A 21121-nucleotide genomic window follows, 5' to 3' on the forward strand; every position below is an offset into this window, starting at 1 on the left:
CCGTCCCCATAATGGCAGAAGAAGTGAGGGATCTATCAGTCAGGCTCCAAATAAAGAACCTGAACCAGTAGCAGATTATCTACCTATCAATCATCTATCAATATGATTTCTTTAAATGACTTAGTTTATAAAATTATTTTGGGTGTATGGCTAAGCAAGCCAGCTGCCTGCTGCCAGTCTAAGCCCCCGAGCTTTGCTCCGGATGCCCCCTGCCCGCTCCTAGATGTCCTGTGCCTAAGCTACCACCAGCGAGCTTGCAGCTTCTCGGCACCTGCAAGAAGCAGCAGCTGGCCAGCCTTGTGGGCGCCACACTTGCCTACTTCCCAACTTTCAGCCGGGAGCACACAGCCCACCAGGAGGCGGTAAGACCCCAGGATGGAGCCCAGTGTCGAGGCCCGCCACTTTCCCAAGCTGCCCGCCTGCCCACAAGACCCTGAACGCCTGAGAGATGGACGTGGAGAAGGAAGGAGGACCGAGGCCAGGGGCTGGGTTGGGGACAGCCTCCCCGTAGGTGGCGGTGCGACAGGGCTTAGGGTCCACTCCGGGGATGCTCGGGAGAAAGGAGAGCAGCTCCCCACCCTGCACAGCCGTGAACAGTGGCTCGAGTACATCCTAAAGACAGCAGCCTTGGAGCAGCCCAAGAGGGACTTCAGTTGTGTGGTGGTCGGGAGAGCTGCCGGCCTTAGCTCGGAGGATTCAGCCCGCCGCCAAGCTGTCTGCCTGGACACCGCAGTGGGCAGAGCTATCCTGGTGTCAGAGGCCCCACAGCAGCAAAGCCAGTACTTGCCCAACTGCTGCAGCCTTGCAGCTCAAACCTGAAGTCCAGGTCCATGCTGGGTACAGGTCGTGAGGCTTCTTGTTCTTTTTTTTTTTTTTTTTCATTTGAAATTGTATTATATTGTGGTAAGAACACTTAACATGAGGTCGATCTCCTTAACAGATTTTTAAAGGTCAATACAATATTGTTAACCAGAGGCACAATGTTACATAGCAGGTCTCCAGAAGTTATTGAAACTTTATACCCATTGATTAGTAACTCCTCATTTTCCCCAACCCCCTGCCATTGGTAATCACCATTTTGCTGTTTCTATGAATTTAACTATTTTAGATATTTCATAAAGTGTCATTAGTGGAATCATGGAGTATTTGTCCTGGGCCGGGCTTATTAAACTTAGTTTACCTAAGTGATTACCAGTGTTAATTCATCTTTTCACTTATGGCAGGTTTTCCTTCCTTTTTTAGGGCTAAATCATATTGTACTGTATGTATGTACTACATTTTCTTCAGCTATTCCCCCATCAATTTAATCATTTATCTATTACCAGAGATACATGTTTGAAACTTATACCATGATTTCTATTTTCTCCTGAAGAATATTTTTTAAAAATCTACATTAATGACCCTTTGATTCAAATAGTACTGAAATTTAATCATATAATATGGGCTTACTGATAGTGAGGAACACTACTTTAGTTGTGAAAATCATATATTAAGAATATGTCAATGTAATCTATGTTTTAGTTTGTTGCATTTTTGATATGGCATCATTTCCCCATGAATAATATTATAGACTTTTGATTAATGTAAACATGTACTCTTTCTTAAAGTGAATAAAGTATTACAGGCTAAAAGCAACACATCTTAGAAATTAAACCAAATTAAAAAAAATATCAGAACAATAAAAAAAAGAGATGGATATATTCTAAACATAGTTATAAACCCTAAATAGAATGGAAGGCAAACTATTATTTTAATACAAAAGTGAAGTGTCCCTGACACTAAAGTGTGCATAAGGCACACCTATGTTTTCATAGAAAATTTATATAATTACTAACAAGATAATTTTAAAGATACCAGCTGGTGTAATGTAAATTAATAACTTTAGTAGGATGACTTTGGTGAGAATATTCTGAAACTGAAAACCAGAAGCAGTATTATTAAACTCTGAAAAATGACATTATTTATACTTATACTGAAAATATTTTCATCTATATTCTAGCTATTTCAAAATATATTTCAAAAAATGTTTTCCTATGAATTAAATAAATTTTATTTATTTTATTTTCTTACCTCTTTCACTGCCTTCCCCCTTGTTCTTCCTTCTTCTCTCACTCACCTACGTCCCATTTTCCTTCCTGGAAAAGAAATTACTTCCTTTCAACCAAAGAGCTGTCATGCCATTCACTTGATATTCGGTCCTTATGCATTACCAGAAGGTTAAAACTTACTAGTAAGTTGAATATGAATGAATAAATTGTATTAGCTCTCGGGTACTTTTCTGTCCTCATTGAGACGTTCTACTAGCTGCTTAATATTTGTGCAAAACCGTTCTTACACATGAATTTGACTCTCCCCCAAAGGAAAACCAGAGAGGTTAGTAAATGGAACAACTAATTAATAGTCCATTTCGATGCATAAGGAGTATTACACTGATAAGAAAATCCAATTGGGAACAGTCAAAATGACCTTTAAAAAAATGAAAGAATAGGAAAAACACAAGCTGGTTTTAAATCTTCATCCACTTTTGACAACAATCCTCAAAACATGGTGTATGTGTTATTTTTATAACATTTCCTCATAAAGGGCTTGAAACCCTTGAGAAATACATGTATTAATAAGTACACTTGTCTTGTGAAATAAACTTTTTCTCATTGGTAGAAAAGTGTATATGTGAAAATGGTACATAGAAAATAGTTCCTCAGGAAATTAAAAATAGATCTTCCCTATGACCCTGCAATTGCACTGCTGGGTATTTACCCCAAAGATACAGATGTAGTGAAAAGAAGGGCCATCTGTACCCCAATGTTTATAGCAGCAATGGTCACGGTCGCCAAACTGTGGAAAGAACCAAGATGCCCTTCAACGGATGAATGGATAAGGAAGATGTGGTCCATATACACTATGGAGTATTATGCCTCCATCAGAAAGGACGAATACCCAACTTTTGTAGCAACATGGACAGGACTGGAAGAGATTATGCTGAGTGAAATAAGTCAAACAGAGAAAGTCAAGTATCATATGGTTTCACTTATTGGTGGAGCATAACAAATAATATAGAGGACAAGGGTAGATGGAGAGGAGAAGGGAGTTGAGGGAAATTGGAAGGGGAGGTGAACCATGAGAGACTATGGACTCTGAAAAACAACCTGAGGGTTTTGAAGGGGCGGGGTGGAAGGGTGGGGGAACCAGGTGGTGGGTATTAGGGAGGGCACAGATTGCATGGAGCACTGGGTGTGGTGAAAAAACAATGAACACTGTTACGCTGAAAATAAATAAAAAATTAAAAAAAAAAAAAAAAAGAAAACTAACCAGGAAAAAAAAAAAATGGGCAGAAGATATGAACAGACACTTCTCCAAGGAAGACATGCAAATGGCTACCAGACACATGAAAAAATGTTCATCATCACTAGCCATCAGGGAGATTCAAATCAAAACCACATTGAGATACCACCTTACACCAGTTAGAATGGCCAAAATTAGCAAGACAGGAAACAACGTGTGTTGGAGAGGATGTGGAGAAAGGGGAACCCTCTTACACTGTTGGTGGGAATGCAAACTGGTGCAGCCACTTTGGAGAACAGTGTGGAGATTCCTCAGGAAATTAAAAATAGATCTTCCCTATGACCCTGCAATTGCACTGCTGGGTATTTACCCCAAAGATACAGATGTAGTGAAAAGAAGGGCCATCTGTACCCCAATGTTTATAGCAGCAATGGCCACGGTCGCCAAACTGTGGAAAGAACCAAGATGCCCTTCAACGGATGAATGGATAAGGAAGATGTGGTCCATATACACTATGGAGTATTATGCCTCCATCAGAAAGGACGAATACCCAACTTTTGTAGCAACATGGACAGGACTGGAAGAGATTATGCTGAGTGAAATAAGTCAAACAGAGAAAGTCAAGTATCATATGGTTTCACTTATTGGTGGAGCATAACAAATAATATAGAGGACAAGGGTAGATGGAGAGGAGAAGGGAGTTGAGGGAAATTGGAAGGGGAGGTGAACCATGAGAGACTATGGACTCTGAAAAACAACCTGAGGGTTTTGAAGGGGCGGGGTGGAAGGGTGGGGGAACCAGGTGGTGGGTATTAGGGAGGGCACAGATTGCATGGAGCACTGGGTGTGGTGAAAAAACAATGAACACTGTTACGCTGAAAATAAATAAAAAATTAAAAAAAAAAAAAAAAGAAAACTAACCAGGAAAAAAAAAAATGGGCAGAAGATATGAACAGACACTTCTCCAAGGAAGACATGCAAATGGCTACCAGACACATGAAAAAATGTTCATCATCACTAGCCATCAGGGAGATTCAAATCAAAACCACATTGAGATACCACCTTACACCAGTTAGAATGGCCAAAATTAGCAAGATAGGAAACAACGTGTGTTGGAGAGGATGTGGAGAAAGGGGAACCCTCTTACACTGTTGGTGGGAATGCAAACTGGTGCAGCCACTTTGGAGAACAGTGTGGAGATTCCTCAGGAAATTAAAAATAGATCTTCCCTATGACCCTGCAATTGCACTGCTGGGTATTTACCCCAAAGATACAGATGTAGTGAAAAGAAGGGCCATCTGTACCCCAATGTTTATAGCAGCAATGGCCACGGTCGCCAAACTGTGGAAAGAACCAAGATGCCCTTCAACGGATGAATGGATAAGGAAGATGTGGTCCATATACACTATGGAGTATTATGCCTCCATCAGAAAGGACGAATACCCAACTTTTGTAGCAACATGGACAGGACTGGAAGAGATTATGCTGAGTGAAATAAGTCAAACAGAGAAAGTCAAGTATCATATGGTTTCACTTATTGGTGGAGCATAACAAATAATATAGAGGACAAGGGTAGATGGAGAGGAGAAGGGAGTTGAGGGAAATTGGAAGGGGAGGTGAACCATGAGAGACTATGGACTCTGAAAAACAACCTGAGGGTTTTGAAGGGGCGGGGTGGGAGGGTGGGGGAACCAGGTGGTGGGTATTAGGGAGGGCACAGATTGCATGGAGCACTGGGTGTGGTGAAAAAACAATGAACACTGTTACGCTGAAAATAAATAAAAAATTTAAAAAAAAAAAAAAAAGAAAATAGTGTGACTGTTTTTGGAGAAATATTTCTGAAAAGCCATGAATGAGCATAAGTTTTTGTGACAGAAAACATACAAACTGGTCTCCAATTCCCTAACTCCCTGGTTATCTCGCAATCCTTTTTTATAAGTCTTATTGAGGCTTGAAAGAAAGTTCCGTTTGTTTTCTTTCTTATAAGAACCCACCCTTTGTGAGCTAGTGGCCAGCTGCTGCAATATTCTGCAATCCTCAGCAATCTCTCCACAATGGAATGTCTCTTTAGCACGTCATCCTGAGAATATATTTCCCCTGTGCCAGTTTGTGGACTGGGTCCCTTCAGCTTCAGACTGCTTTGCTGGTCAGTGGTCATCTTTTCTGCCCAGTGGAAACTGAGCCTCAGAAAACTTATTTTCCATGTTGTTAGTTATACTCTAAGATTTTTCATAACTTATTTTTCATTAATTACTCTTAATTTTCATATTTAAAAAGGTTCATGGGTGATTCTTTACACCTAGAAAAACTTTGTCTTCTAAGTCTGAATGTCTAATTCCAGTCTATGTCTGTGCTGATAAAAGGAAGCAAAAAATCAAATTTATGAAACTCAAAAAATTCACAGACATGACTTTATGTAATCGAAACCAAGCTGGAGGAGCCTATGGATAGCTCAGTCAGTTAAGTATCCAAATCTTGGTTTCGGCTCAGGTCATGATCTCAGAATGTGAGATTGAGTCCCGAGTGGGGTTCTCCTCTGGGCACAGAGTCTGCTTAAAATTCTCTCTCTCTCTTTTTGTCCCTCTGCCCCTCCCCCTGCTTGTGCACTCTCTCTCTCTCTCTCTCTCTCTCTCAAACAAATAAATCTTAAAAAAAAGAAAAAGAAACCAAGTTGAACATCATGAATTGGCGATGCTTTCCTCTCTTTGGGATATCTTGCAAACCTCAAAAAGCCACAATTACAAGGCTCTCTAATATTTATTTAGTAATTAAGCCAGTAAATTGGAGGGGAGAATATCGTGTTATACAACAAAAGCTAAGCAATATAATCTGTTAACTCCATTGCTATATATTTCAGTCATTACTGTTTGGGGAGTGGGTACCCAAGTCATTCGTTTATTTGTTGGAAGGATTAACACACTTTCACATAAAGTCATAATGTGGCTAAAATCTATTATAACAAAAGTACAATAAAGGAACAGCAGGAAAAAGATACACTTATGCAAAAGAAGTTGCATACAGGCTTCCAAGTTCTTCCTCTTTTCTCTGATAGCATAAGATGCAGTTTTCTCCTGTGAGGTATCTCCACACAAAAAAGACCATCTTGAGTCTTGGGGTTGAGAAATCCAATAAACAAATAAGTGATGTAGTAGAAGATTTTTGAGTCAAGAAAGTTTTCAGTAAATGAGGCAGTGCACTGTAACAGTGAGCAGCATTTGGGTTAGTCAGTAATGCCTTTTTTTGCCTTCTGACCCCAACACCTAATTGTTGTACGATGACGCTGAAGGGAAGATTTGTCTCTTCCACAATCTGAGTTCTCTTCACAACTTTAGCTCACACAAATCTTGGGGATTAAAATTAATCAACATGTAGATTTCTTTGCTATTTCGTAGTTCTTCATAAAATGAATGCAAAATATTAAATCTTCAAACAATGCAAAATTATTGTGGATTTCACTGATAAAAAGAAAACAATTAACTTTTCTATTTTATTCAGACCAAGTGCCTTTTCATTCTGATGACAATTGTGCTGAAGCTCTTATTCCTTGGTGAACTGAGTAAGATGAGATGATATATGTCAGGTGGAGTGAATATTTATCCTGGACTCATCTGCCCTTTGCTTGCACACTGAGTGTATTGACCAAAATGACCTCCAGATCTCCTTGGCAGTCTCTTCAGGAAAGAGGACACACTTGACTCATCAGTGTTTGGCCTTGAATATCAAATGTGTTTCAATAAGCACAAAAGTGTCTTTTTAGTTATGCTGTGCAGCAGTGCAGGAGACCAAGTGTTTTGGCTTCTAGAGGTCATGGCTGACTCTTTAACAAGCTTTACCCTTCCTTTACTTGTCCTTCATTGAATCATTGGAATGTTGATATCTATGACCCTTCAACTTTTTTTTTTTTTAAAGATTTTATTTATTTATTTGACAGAGAGAGATCAGAGTAGATAGAGAGGCAGGCAGAGAGAAAGGGAGAGAGGGAAGCAGGCTCCCTGCTGAGCAGAGACCCCGATGTGGGACTCGATCCCAGGACCCTGAGATCATGACCTGAGCCGAAGGCAGCGGCCCAACCCACTGAGCCACCCAGGCGCCCCGACCCTTCAACTTTTTGTTGTTGCTACTCTTCCTAGTTATTACTACGCTTCAACAAACAATCAAAAAACATTTTTTTACATAGAGCATATCAGGCTACCATAACAGTTACTTTTCTCACATAGAAGACATTAATTTGGAAAAATGTTTTAAATTCCTAGGGATGAACACTACACCAGTCCTTTTCCCTATAGGATAATTATCTTTAGGTATACTTTTTATTCTTTATTGTAAGAATCTAGATTAAGGATATGTGCACTTGTTGAATATTTGTCAAGAGCTAAATATTTTTTATGAATAAATACACTTTCCTAAAAACACTGCTGTTCGCATCTTAAAGCACCATGATACAATTAGTAGAATAAAGAGAGATGATATGGGAAAAATGACATTGGCAAAAGTTATTTCAAAATATATAGGTTGTAGCAACTAATGTGAATTGATATTCAGCCTTCATATGCAGGTGTTAACTTTGGGTTAATTTTCTCTTCTACTCTGATTGTAAAAATAATTGCTTTGCTATTAACTTAAATGGAATGTACATTCTGATATTTTTTTTAAATGTGGTGACTTATTGTATTCATTATGAATTCAGGTTTCAATGTTTCAGGACTTGACCTTACATTTCTTTATAGCACTTGAGAGTGTACCTGAAAAAACTGGTGGATTCTAGCTATTTTGCAAGAATTGGTGTTTTGAAAAAAATTAAAAAAAAACTTATATGCACACTTAAAAAAATTATATGCTTGATCCAAAGAAAATTCAAGAAACAAAAATTAGAAATCAATGTTAAAAATGCATCATTATTGGAAATTAAATTATTTTAAATGTTTTTCAGAGCTTATTTATGATAAATCCTTAGAAATGGAGGAGAAAAGTTTATAGATTTTTTAAATGTTTGGAACATTGTTGCCTTTAAAAATGTGATAATCTCCAAATGATATTATTACTAACTGTTAAATATAAAAATATCAGTAAAGAGACAAGCAATAGAAAATATAGAAGTGATTTACCACCTAGAGATAATCATCCTTAACATCTTAAAGTAATTATATAAATATATTTAATGCCTTTGAAACATGCTGTCAAAATGTTTTCATAGATTTTTCTAGAAATGTGTATCACTGATTGAAAACTAAGGTAAATATTTATTTTCATTGAAGATTATAATTATTTTTGCTTTTGTTAGTATAATAAGTGTAACATAGTATCCACTAACACACTTTTAAAAATATGTTTGTTTCTTATGACTATTAACTTTCTGAATGTTTCATTCAAACCAGTGTGCTTAACTCTTAATGCCATAGAATAAAACAGTATTGGCCTAAATTATGAAGTTTTTAGATAAAGAAGCCTTGTTAGTGGTTTTCTTTAGAAATTATTTAGGTTTGGGGCACCTGGGTGGCTCAGTGGGTTAAGCCTCTGCCTTCGGGGTCCTGGGATCAAGCTCCGCATCGGGCTCTCTGCTCTGCAGGGAGCCTGCTTCCTCCTCTCTCTCTGCCTGCCTCTCTGCCTACTTGTGATCTCTGTCTGTCAAATAAATAAATAAAATCTTAAAAAAAAAAAGAAATTGTTTAGGTTTAATGTCTTAGTTATTCTGAAGGTATTCCTAATGATCTGTAAAGAATTGCCTAGGGAAACATAAGTGTGCCTATTTTTAGAAACAGGCAACAGTAGTCAGTAATATGAAAATGTCAGCAATGCATCACTCTTATAGGAAGATATAAATCACAACTACCTAATAATAGAGAATCTTCTAATTAGGAGTTATGAGGTTAACTTTCTTAGCTTCATTAGGTTTAGTTAAAATGGAAACAGCTTAAATATTCAGAACATTTACATCTATAACTATATCAAAAGGAATTTGAATACTACATAATTTTTCTTTATTTTAACACTGGGAGGAGTCTGAATTAATTAGATGATGAGCAATAACACTTTTTATTTTGTTTTTAATTAGCTAGAAATTTTAAGTAGGTAAACTCAATCACCTTTGATGATTTTTGATAAAGTACAAAGCACGATGGGAAATGTGACTAAAGATAGACAGGGTGACTAGCTCTTAAGAAGACGAAGCAAATAAAAGATGATGACAGGAAAAAAAAGGGGGGGATATTACTTTGATCCAAGTTATCAGGAAGAGAAGTCTATTCAACAATGTTTATAGCAATGTTGTAAGTGCCATGAAGGATAGGGAAGATTCTCTGTGTTTCTTGATCGATAGAAATGACTAAGACTTAGGAAAATTATTATTTTTTTACTTGTTGAAATGTATGACCCACCAAAGCTGTGACCCCTGAGCAGCATCCAGTCCTATATTTCAGAGAAGTTATCACACCACACCAGCCATAGTGTTAGTTTCCATTGCTGCCTTAACAAACCACCACAAACTCAGCGACTTGAAATGACATGAATTTGTTGTCTTCTAGTTCTGTACTTTGGAAGTCCAACACAACTCTTACTGAACCAAAATCAAGGTACTGACAGGGCTGCATTTTTTTCTGAAGGCTGTAGGGAAAAATCTGTCTCCTTGCCTTTTCCAGCTTCTAGTCACAATCCTTGACTCTCGGTCCCTTTCCAGCTTCAAAGTCATCAGTGGCCAGTCAAGTCCTTTTCATACCATAGAACTCTCACTTTGATTCTTATTCTGCCTCTCTTCTACTTTTAGAGATGCTTCTGATTATATTGATCTTACCCAGATAATCTCCCTAATTTGTCATCTGATTAGTAAACCTAATTACCTCCGCCACCTAGTTCCCCTTTGTCATGCAACCTAATATATTCACAGGTTGTGGAGATTCTGTCCCGAACATCTTTGGGTGAGAGGCATTAATCTGCCTGCCACAGCCATCAACTATGAAGATGGAACATAAATGGATATAGATTAGTGTTTTAATGAAATGAATCATAAACTACTCTTAAGCATAGTTAACATTTTATTGAACTTCAGGCAACTTGCTTTTGGTCTCCTGTGTTTTTTAAAAAAAGAACACCTGAACTCCCACATTCTCTCTCTCTGCCTAAAAAGCTATTTGTGGCATTTCTTTAAGAGCTTCAAATAATGTCTCCTACTGAGGTCAGCCTCTGATGTTTAATGAGTTTGTATAAAACTCCTCTATCAAAATATTCCTCATAAGAAACTATCCATTCTAGGAAAATGAGAAGTTGAAAATAAGCTTCTTGTGTGTCTTCTAAATCTTTTAAATTTCTGCTACATCCACTGATTCCAAGTTCTGAAAGACATTTTGAACTTGATGACAGGACGCAAAACCCTCTTCGCTATGAGGAATCATAACCATGCAGTATCATCTTGGCATAAAAGATCAGCACCTTTACAACCATCGTGAGCTCTGGCTTATAGACACCAAGATTTGAAACCTCTCCATATTGAAGGAATTCTGCAACCATTTTAATTAACAATAAATATCTTTCCTTGTTTTTGGAAAGACTCAGAGGGATGCCTCGCTTGGTTTTCTGAAATCCATGAAAAGAGCTTCCAGAAGTTTGCCAAATATCTGACATTTTTCTTTCATTTTGTTTTGTTTGCTTTTTTTTTCCCCTTGAACCTCAGAAGACAGATTTCTTACATGGATCATAGAGGAAACAATTCCTCTACTTAGCTATTTAAATCAACTAGAACTGTCCATAAAATTTTGCATTTTCTTTCTGAGTCCTTTAAAACATCTCCTTTGGGGGACACCGGGGTGCCTCAGTCTATTAATCCTTGACTCTTGATTTTGGCTCAGGTCATGATCTCAGGGTGGTGAGATTGAGCCCTGTGTCAGGCTCAGTACTCAGCGCAGAGTCTGCTTGAGATTCTTTCTCTCCCTTTCCCTCTACGCTTTTCCCTCTGTCCCTCACACATGAGTTATTTCTATCTTAGACAGATAGATGATACATAGATAAAAGCTTAAAAAAAAAAAAAAACCTTTTTATTCTGATCTTTGAAAACATCTTTGAAACAGCCCTTCAAGGCATTGCCTTTTTCATTTATATCCTAAATCATTTTATTTTCCCTAGGTTCCAGAGATTAGCTAATTTTCCACTGATCAAATGTAACTAGCAATTAGAAAAGTTTAGAAGGATTCCATTTAGTATGAGGACCAACAAAAAGTTAACCATTTTTGGAATTTACTCTTTCCATCCCTAAAACAATTCTAGAAAATCAATCAGGAGACCCTGGACTTAAACTGGATTAGCAGTAGGTAAAATAAACAAATAAATAAAATAAAATAAATGCACAAAAGCAGTGAACCAAACTGAGTGATTTAGGTTTATGAGATATAAAGAGCCAAGAATTCAACCTTTTTTTTTTTTTTAATTGAGGTATAATTAACATACACTGTTTTAGTTTCAGGTATGTAACATAATGATTCAATATTTGTATATATTGTGAAATAATCACCACAATAAGTTTAGTTAACTTCCATCAACGTACATAAGCTACAGAATTCTTTTCTTGTTACAATATTCTTAATACAAAGCTTGCCATGTTGTTACTTAGTTCTGTATCGGGCATAAATGGTCTCTTTTTAACGTAAGCAACAATAATGAGTATATTTTTGGAAAGCTAAAAATAACTCTCTCCCAGACTGGAATCAGCTGAAGAAGACCTTAGTGGATTAGGTTATGGTTCTGAGTTAGGTCTGCACTATATTTTTCTTCTTTTTTATCTTTCTAGAATGATCTCTGTTGAGAGAGGGATTCATGGAATGATTCAGTTTAAGAGAAATGATCTCAACCCTGAAATTTCTCTAAAGCAGTTTCGAAAATCTTACAAGAAATATATTGGGTTCAACAGACATGCATAAGTAGGTTCTTAGCATTATCAGCCATTCAAATCTCAATGTAGATTAATTTGACTGGTTTTATTTTCCTTTAGCATCTGTATTGATGATAGGAAATAGTAGGGATTTAGAAGGGAGGAGGTCACCATGATGGGCAGAGGACCAACAAGAATTAGTTGTTTCAGGAGTTAGCAGAGGGGACCACCGATGTCGGCAGCAGGGTCACCATTTGCTGTGGGTCAAAGAATGCCAGACTAAGGGATAACGTGGGCCACACTCATCAACAGCACAACTCCTGCCTATCTTCACACTAGCTCTCCAAAAGGGAATGTACAACCAGATGCTTAGGAGAAGGATGATTATAAATTAGAAAAGCCCCCGGAAAGGATTAGAGTATTTGTAAATATGTCTATGATTTTGTGAAATAATACAGTGAACACCTTTCCAAAAGATAACTCCAACTGCTAAAATGTGCACATTTTCTGGGACTGCTACACTCAAACAAGTACTGAACCGAAAGAATAACAAAGTAAGTGAACGTAGGATGTGGCTTTAAGAAAAGGATCTCGCACCACTGACTTTGGGAAGTGTTTATGGACTGAATTGCATTCCCCTAAAAGATGGTCAAGTCTCCACACTCAGTACCTCTGAAAGTGACTTTATTTATTTATTTATTTTAAAGACTTTATTTGTTTATTTGACAGACAGAGATCACAAGTAGGCAGAGAGGCAGGCAGACAAAGAGAAGGGGAAGCAGGCTCCCTGCTAAGCAGAGAGCCCGACCTGAGCCGAAGGCAGAGGCTTTAACCCATTGAGCCACCCAGGCGCCCCAAATGTGACTTTATTTTGAAGTAAGGTCTTTGCAGATGATCAAGTTAAGATGAGACTTTTAAGGTGGTCCTTAATCCAATATGACTATGTCTTTATTTAAAAAAAAAAAAAGTTAATTTGGATTCAGAAACAGACATAACAAAAGAAAGATTATATGAGCAAATAAAGAGAAAATGCCGTATGAAGATCAGAGTCATGCTGTCATCAGCCAAGGAACATCTCAGGCTGTCAGAGCTGGAAGACGCCAGCAAGCCTCCTTCCCTAGTGCCTTCAGAGAGACCATGTCCCTGCTGCCCTTTTATTTGAACTTCTATCCTCTGGAACCATCAAACAATATATTTCTGGAGTTCAATGCCCTCCAATTTGTGATACCTTGTTATAGAGCCCTGGGAAATTAACATAGGTGTCTTTTTAGAAATAATAATAATAATGATAAAAACATGGTTTTAATGGAAACAGCTAAATCTATTTCACTCAACAATACGTTTTTTAACTTTGGAAGGTTTGTGTTTTAGGTTCCATCTTTACACGTTGACATTTTCTTCCTTAGAGAGGAGAATGTACAGCCTAGTCTGAAGATGTGTGGCTTTGAGGCTACACATATGGCATACATCCAAAATAAAATATCTAAATAAGAACCTAATATGGGAGATGGAATGATGTAGGAAGTTAATTTTCCTGCACCTGTTTCTGTACACGGAAGCTATCCTATCTGATGGGAAATAAGAGAATTTCACTCTATCCTTCTGAGTTCAAAATAAAACACTCTTAACATTTGTGCTCCTTCGTAGGACTTCCCTCTTCCTGTTGTGAGAGTGATGCCTGGGTTTCCCTGATTCTTTAAGTCACCTGCATATATGTGACCTTGCCGGGACATGAAAGATCCTTCTCCAACTAGTGCACACATCTGCATTATCTGAGCTTTTCTCCCCAACCCACCTATCCACACATACAATATCATTATAGTCTTTTTACTGTGACTCACATTCTGAAAAGACACAGATTAGAGAGATGATAGAAAGAGACCTAGTCAGAGAGATGGCACCGTAGAGTAAGAACAATGATATGCAGTAAGATATATTTGCAGGTCAAACTAATTTCACTACTCAGAGTGTTAGGAAATTCTGACTTTTAAACATACATCCATAGCTTCTTAGAAGTTTCTGTTTATTGTTTATACATTTGATTTTTGCTTGTTATACTGGTTGTCTTATTTGAGTACATGATGAACCAATATAAATAGTTAATAATGACACTTGAAATATAAAATTTAACAAACCTAGCATTTTTCATAGAAAAATAGGAAAAAAGGAGGTAAGAGAGATTTTAAATTGAAAAGAGCCACCCAGATGAAAACAATATATATAATCTGATGGGTAACTTTTTAAAAAGCATCATGAATGTGTGCTATTCTGATTTATTCAAAGTCCTTGAGAAAATCTTATTAGGGTGCAAAAGACTTCATCCTGGATCAAAATGATAAAAGGCCTCTCATCCAGAATAAAAATTGCTTTTTCCTTATAAATTCTATTGTTGGAAGCATCCTTTAGTCTCTTCCTGCTAATGAAAATAAAATTAACATTTTCAGGTAAACAGTGTTTCCCTTACATGTGTTTAAGTAGCCAAACAATCTTGTCAGATGATTTTTCCATCAAGCATTTCACTTAAAACTTTCCCATCTTTCTTTAAACCTTCAGAGTTCAATTTTGGTCTTCTCCAGTTCTAGTATTTTGCATTAGCAGGAAATAGCATTGTGCCAAATATTTCTAATTGACATCTGCAGAGTATCCTGTAATTCTTCCCTCATCTGTCAGGTAATTCAGCTTCTATAGTCCTATTTTTAAATTAATGAAGGAAAGGAATGTTGTTTTTTCCCATTGTGAAACTGAAAAACAAGATTAGCTTCATATGGGGGGCATCAGAAAATGCCTTCCTTTTCAGAAATTCTATAAATGTTCAGAAAAGACATGCCATAATCCAGAATATGGAAGTGGAAATGTGTGATTTTGTTCAAAGGCTTTGCGGAGGTACTTGTCTTATTGTCACAACTTCTTCTAAATATAAAGCTTTGTTTTTCTCTTTCAGCATGATTTAGCATCATTAGTCATACCTCGCAAAGTCACTGCAGGGAAGATTTAGATTGCTAGTGTCATTTTACAGGTGAAGGCATTTAGAAAAAAAAAAAAAAAAGTGTGTGAGACCGAGATACAGGCATTGTTTTTTTTTTTTGTTTGTTGCTTGGTTGTGTTTTCTTTTGTCCCCCCAAGCTGTTTTCAGTCCTCCTCAGGAATCCATGGCACTTTCTTACTGCATCTGTGTCAAAGCAAAATACATTTTTTCTGGCCTCTTCAAATACTGTTCTAGTCTTCAAAACCAAATACAAAGCCTAAAATGATCTCTAGAATGATGACATTACTACAATAATAATAATTTCTAAACAACTTATGGACACTTAGGATACAAGTAGCTTCAGCAGAATGGATCCAACGGCAGAAGACAGATGAAAGTGTCTTAGAAAGATGAGGGAGACCCAGGAGTGAGAAAAGGAACGTGGACCATGGAACTGGCTTTGATCATTTTCTTAGCACCATCTGGCCCAGACATAAGCAATAGGCTTTAAGCGTTTTAATGGGATCTAGGGCGATCACGGGCAGTAAAGCCAGCCCTTACGGAAAGAATAGTTGGCACTCACTCTGGAGAGTTGGTAGAGGCCATTTTAGTTTCAGCTCTCCCTCAGGGTCAAACACCACATTCCACATTCCACTATTAAGCAAATGAGTAAATTCCTGTGCATGAGTTGTAATTGGCAATATGGCTACCTTGTTATTGGTGCTATAGTGGGGCCTTGACAGGCCTAACATAAACACTTAATTATAATATTTCTTTTGCGCCTAGGATGGTTCTATGAATATTTGTTTCTGCTGCACTTCTTGCTATGGAAATTCTAAATATAAAATCTATTCTAATTAAAACAAAATTTTTATTTGATAAGAATAAACCTACTTTCAAAGTCCAACCATAGAAATAACTTTTTTTTAATATTAGGATATTCTCCTAAAAATCTGAGGCTGAAAAGAAACGTGAAAGGAATCATTGACCAAGTTGATTCACTATTACAAAGCATAACTGCATTAAAAACATAATTATAGATATCTATCAAATGATCTCAGTAATCACCGAGTAAATTGCTTCTTAAATTTTAATCTATGAATCTAGTTTCTCTGACTTGAAAACATGTCTCCACCAATTTGCAGTTGAGTAGGTTTTCTTAAAATTGAGCTAGTAGGTTCATACTGTAGGCGTGGTACTATTTATGCTTCTCAGATTTTTGTAGCCCTATCTGTGACAGAATTTTTTACTGTATTTTGGAAAACTGAGGGTTCCAATAAAAAAGTTAATATCCACTTTCGAACTAGTGTTTATAATTGGAAAAAGAAACAAAGATCTGTTTTATAATGCTTATTTTCCTTCTAATTAGCTATGTGTGCTCATGAAAAAATTTACGTATTTCTCACATATTCCCTTTTCTCAGTGTTGCTCTAAGGATAAAGAAGATGGATGGAGAAGAGGGATGTAAAAACACTTATAAAGCATGCAGAGTATATGAGCTTCCTGTGAGATTATTGTTCCTATTTTGACTATTACTATTTATTTTGATTCAGCCATCTGTACATTTCTTAACTTGTGTTGAGCAATCTTAAAAATGATAACAGTCTCTTCTTCAAATGGATATGAAGAGAATACAGCTGTTATCAAGATGACAATTTTATCTCAAAATTTTTTCAAATATTAGAAGACAGTGGCAGCTGTAATCCAAAAACAAGAAAGAAAAAAAGAAAGAAAAGTTTAATGAAACAGAAATAGGAAAAGTCAGTAGGAGTTAATTATTATAGTAATAAGGGTGATAAAATATTTGGGAAAATTATTAATAGCATGGTCCACTCTTAAAAGTTCATTGTATGTGGGGTGCCTGAATGACTCAGTCAGCTAAGCATCAGCCTTTGGCTCAGGTCATGACCCGAGGGTTGTGAGATTGAGCCCCATTTTGTCTCCTTGCTCAGAAGGGAAGTCTGCTTATCCCTCTTCCTCTCCCTCTGCCCCTGCATGTGTTCTCTCTCTCTCTCTCTCTCTCTCACTCACTCTCCCAAATAAATAAATAAAATCTTGAATTAATAAATAAATAAAAGTTCATTGTACAAATGATGTTGGGGAGAAAGAGTGTTTACAGTGTGACTTAAACTAAGGAAATCCTTCTTAGAGAAAAAGATCATTTTCTTAGAACTGTTAGAAAAGGTCAAAGTTTAAAATCATTATTTTTTTTCAAAGATTTTATTTATTTATTTGAGAGAGAGAAAGCATGAGAAGGGGAAGGGTCAAAGGGAGAAGCAAACTCCCTGCCAAGCAGGGAGCCCAATGTGGGACTCGATCCCGGGACTCCAGGATCATGACCTGAGCCGAAGGCAGTCACTTAACCAACTAAGCCACCCAGGTGCCCCTAAAATCATTAAGTATGAACTCCGCAATGATCTTAGTATAGTACTCTTTTTTTTATATCCACTCATGTGTTTCCATGTATTTTGGGAGTGATCAACCCATGTGAAAAGACAAAACCATTACACAACTGGTTGCTTCAAGAGTATTGTTTCTGCCTGAACTTAATTAGCCATTACCCACACATATTTACTCAAACTAAATAACATAAGAGTGAAATTTTGAAGTAGACACATGAAGGATAGGACTGGGTATAATTATATTGTGTCCCGTATGGTTTTGTATTGTACTGCTGCTCTTACTTCCTTTAATTATCCATATTCCTCTATATTCGCACTTCAGATACTTGGTTAGCCAATTGCCTTTTCCAATCACCAGGGTGAGTCCCCAAATAATTTGAATGTGTTCATTAGAATGAAGTGGTGGATTTCTTTCTTTCCTTGTTTATTTCCTTCCTTTTTTAAATTTTTAATGTCTCAGTTGCTAAAGATCAACTTGGTATGCAGTCTTAAAATGTTGGATAAGCTGCTCAATTAAGTTTGACAGCAAGAGTAGTATGACAGCATGCTCACTGGGGAGGAGAGCACTCTAATTATAATAACTAAGATTGGTTTGAATCCTAATGGTGATGAAACTGTATGGTTCTGCTAGTTATTTTAAAATTCTTCTCAATTCTCCTGGATCAATAAAATTTTGACATTAAAATGAAAGAAAATCTAATCAATATATGCTTGTGTCAAAATGTACATGGCTGCCCCAGGAGAAAGTTCGTGGTGTAAGAGTGATTCATTTATACAAGAGTGATAGAATGCCTTGCTCAACATACTGGAAGAAATTTCTGACCCTGAAGCTGTATGAGAAAACTGATGACTTTCAGACAGGACTTTTACATGTAAACGGTGGGCTGGAAATTAAGACAGAAGCATACTGCATAGATTACTAGAATGATGTTAGAAGTTACACAGAAATACAAATGATACACAAGTTACCTGTTGGTAAGGTTGTAGACAGGGCTGAAGGTAAGAAGGGTGCCTGCAGAGCAGTGCTAAATGCCATAGTTTTATCAACTAATTCATACCACTGCTGATGAGTTGAAAGTTTGAGACATGGATACTACTCTATTTACTATGAGATGAAACTGTGATCAGATTGCAAAGAGATGGAAATCTGAGTAAATACAAGACTATTGATAAATAGCAAATAAAAGTCATACTTTGGAAAATAATAAAAAAATAAAAGCACACAAATGAGCAAAAAGAATGATTACAAAAGTCTTGGTACAGGTACTATCGCTGGAATGTCAATAATCATAGCGAGAATAACTGCATGCAGAATTACCTGTTTTAGCAAGATGCCTGAGTGAAAATAAAAAGGATAATGACCACTTCTTATTTTTCAGGAGGCTGGTGGTTCCACCTAGGAATATGTGAATATGAGTGAAGAAGCAACATGATGCTTCAATATGGACCGTATGATATAATAATATCCTTGATTTAGACGGGCCATCGGTTAAAAGAAAAATTTCATTGTCAAAAAAAAAGTTGGGAAGACATTGGGATAAATAAAATGTTTACTGAAAGATATCTCAGAGTCTTTAACAAATGAATGTCCAATGAAACATTTTGAATAGGTGCACAGTGAGAAGATATTCCCTAACTTTTTTTTGTGATTGACAGGCTTTTTTTTTTTTTAAGATTTTATTTATTTATTTGACAGAGAGAGAGAGATCCCAAATAGACTGAGAGGCAGGCAGAGAGAGAAGAAGGGAAGCAGGATCCCCACTGAGCAGAGAGCCTGACGTGGGGTTCGATCCCAGGACCCTGAGATCATGACCTGAGCCAAAGGCAGAGGCTTAACCCACTGAGCCACCGAGGTGCCCTGATAGGCCTTATGTTTTAGAATACTTTTATGTTTACAGAAAAACTGAGCAGATAGCACAGGGTTTCCATATACCATTTCCATATTCATTTCTCCCTTGCAGTTTCTGTTTCAACATCTTGCATTAGTGTGGTACATTTTTAACAAGGGAATGAATTTTTATTTCTAACCCACTGAGTTTTTATCATGCATGGGTGTTGAATTTTGTTAAGTGATGTTTTTGCATCAATTGACCTGATTATATTGTTTATCTCTCTAGCCAGTTGATATGGTAAATTGCATTGATTGATTTTTTTTTTTTTAATTTGACTGTTGAATCTTCCTTGCTCCCTGGCATAAATTTGATTTAGTCATGGTATCTAATTATTTTCTTAAAATTTTGGGCTGACTTACAAATATTTACTTAGGATTTGGGGGTCTATGTTCATGAAATTATTGGTCAGCAGTTTTCTTTCCTTGTAATGTCTTCAGCTGATTTGGTATTATGGTAAGGCCGGCCTCACAGAAAGAGGTAGGAATTGTTTCTCCTGCTTCTGTAGTTAGTTAAATACACTATAACACGTTTTTAGGTCTGCCATACAAATTACTACAAACTGAATGGCTTAAAACAACAGAAATTTATTTTCTCATAGTTTGGGATGCTAGAAGCTTGAATTCCAGGTGCTGACAGGGCTGTTTCCACTGAAACTTCGTGGGGAGGATCCTTCCTTGCTTCCTCCAGCTTAGTCCACCATGTGGACGACATCACTCCTCAGTCTCATTTCTTTAGGGTCAGCTACTGAAGATTTGTTTTGTTCTGTTCATGTTTCCTGTTCTTTTTTATCCTCATAGCTTTACATTGGTGACTTCATTTGAAGAAATAGCCACTTCTCTTTGTCTTTGCCTACCAACTTTGACAAAGAAGACCTTCACGAATCCGCAAGGCTAGAGATTCTGGAGCCTCTCAAACCTTTTCTATGGATGTGTCCCCTCCGGACTCATCTGTATAGATTCCTATATCTATAGATAGAGGGCATTTACACTTATTTTCAGGTGCTCATAATCTGCTTTCTCTGGGCTCTCTTACTGCCATACCACAGGGCAGGACTTAGGACACATCCCACTCTTCTCCCTCCTTTCCTTGGAGAAGCCTCAAGTTCTGTGTCTTTTCCTAAATTTACTGAGCTGTGCAAGGCACAGTAGAGTACCTGCTCCTTTTCCTTTATTCTCAGTTGCCTCCATGAGACTGAGTTCTGTTGTTCCAGGTGAGGCAAGAAAGGTACTAGCCTCTCAGCTAGCACACCACAATGCTGGGGATGTCGGAGGCATGCTTTCCTTCTCTCCTTCCTGCCTGGTGAAGAAACCTCAGCTTGGAGGCCTTCTTTCAACATCATAGAGCTGTATCAGACACAGTAGCTATCCACGTCTCTTCCTTTTTTTTTTTTCCCCTGTCCCCAAGCATAGATCTGAGTTTCCAACAAATAATTTTCCTTCTTTCTGAAGGATTTCTTTTAACATTACTTGAGAGATTGTTTCACTGGTGATGAATTCCCTGTGTGTGTGTGTGTCGTTGAGAAAGACTTTTTCTCTCTCCAGTTTTAAAAGATAATTATGCTAGATACATGTCTGTTTTGCTGGATTTTTTTTTTCTTTCCTTTCCACACTTCAAATATTTCCCTCCACCTTCTTCTTGCATGCAAATTTTCTAAAGAGAAGTCCAATGTAATTTATATCTTTGTTTGGCTATAGGTAAGTTACTCACCCCTCCCCCAACCTCCTGG

The 21121-nt window shown here is 37.2% G+C and overlaps 1 long non-coding RNA gene across 1 annotated transcript in view; it reads right to left on the bottom strand.

The window, feature by feature from the left end:
* The window catches only part of LOC308343151, a 387811-nt gene that overhangs the window by 270159 nt on the left and 96531 nt on the right, over window positions 1–21121 (bottom strand). The window contains exon 3 of the long non-coding RNA XR_013966856.1: window positions 2071–2135. This is a non-coding gene — a long non-coding RNA (uncharacterized lncRNA). The remainder of the gene's footprint in view (window positions 1–2070; window positions 2136–21121) is intronic.

This window comes from Martes martes (genome assembly GCF_963455335.1).
Source record: "Martes martes genome assembly, chromosome: 5".
Classification (NCBI taxonomy): Eukaryota; Metazoa; Chordata; class Mammalia; order Carnivora; family Mustelidae; genus Martes; species Martes martes.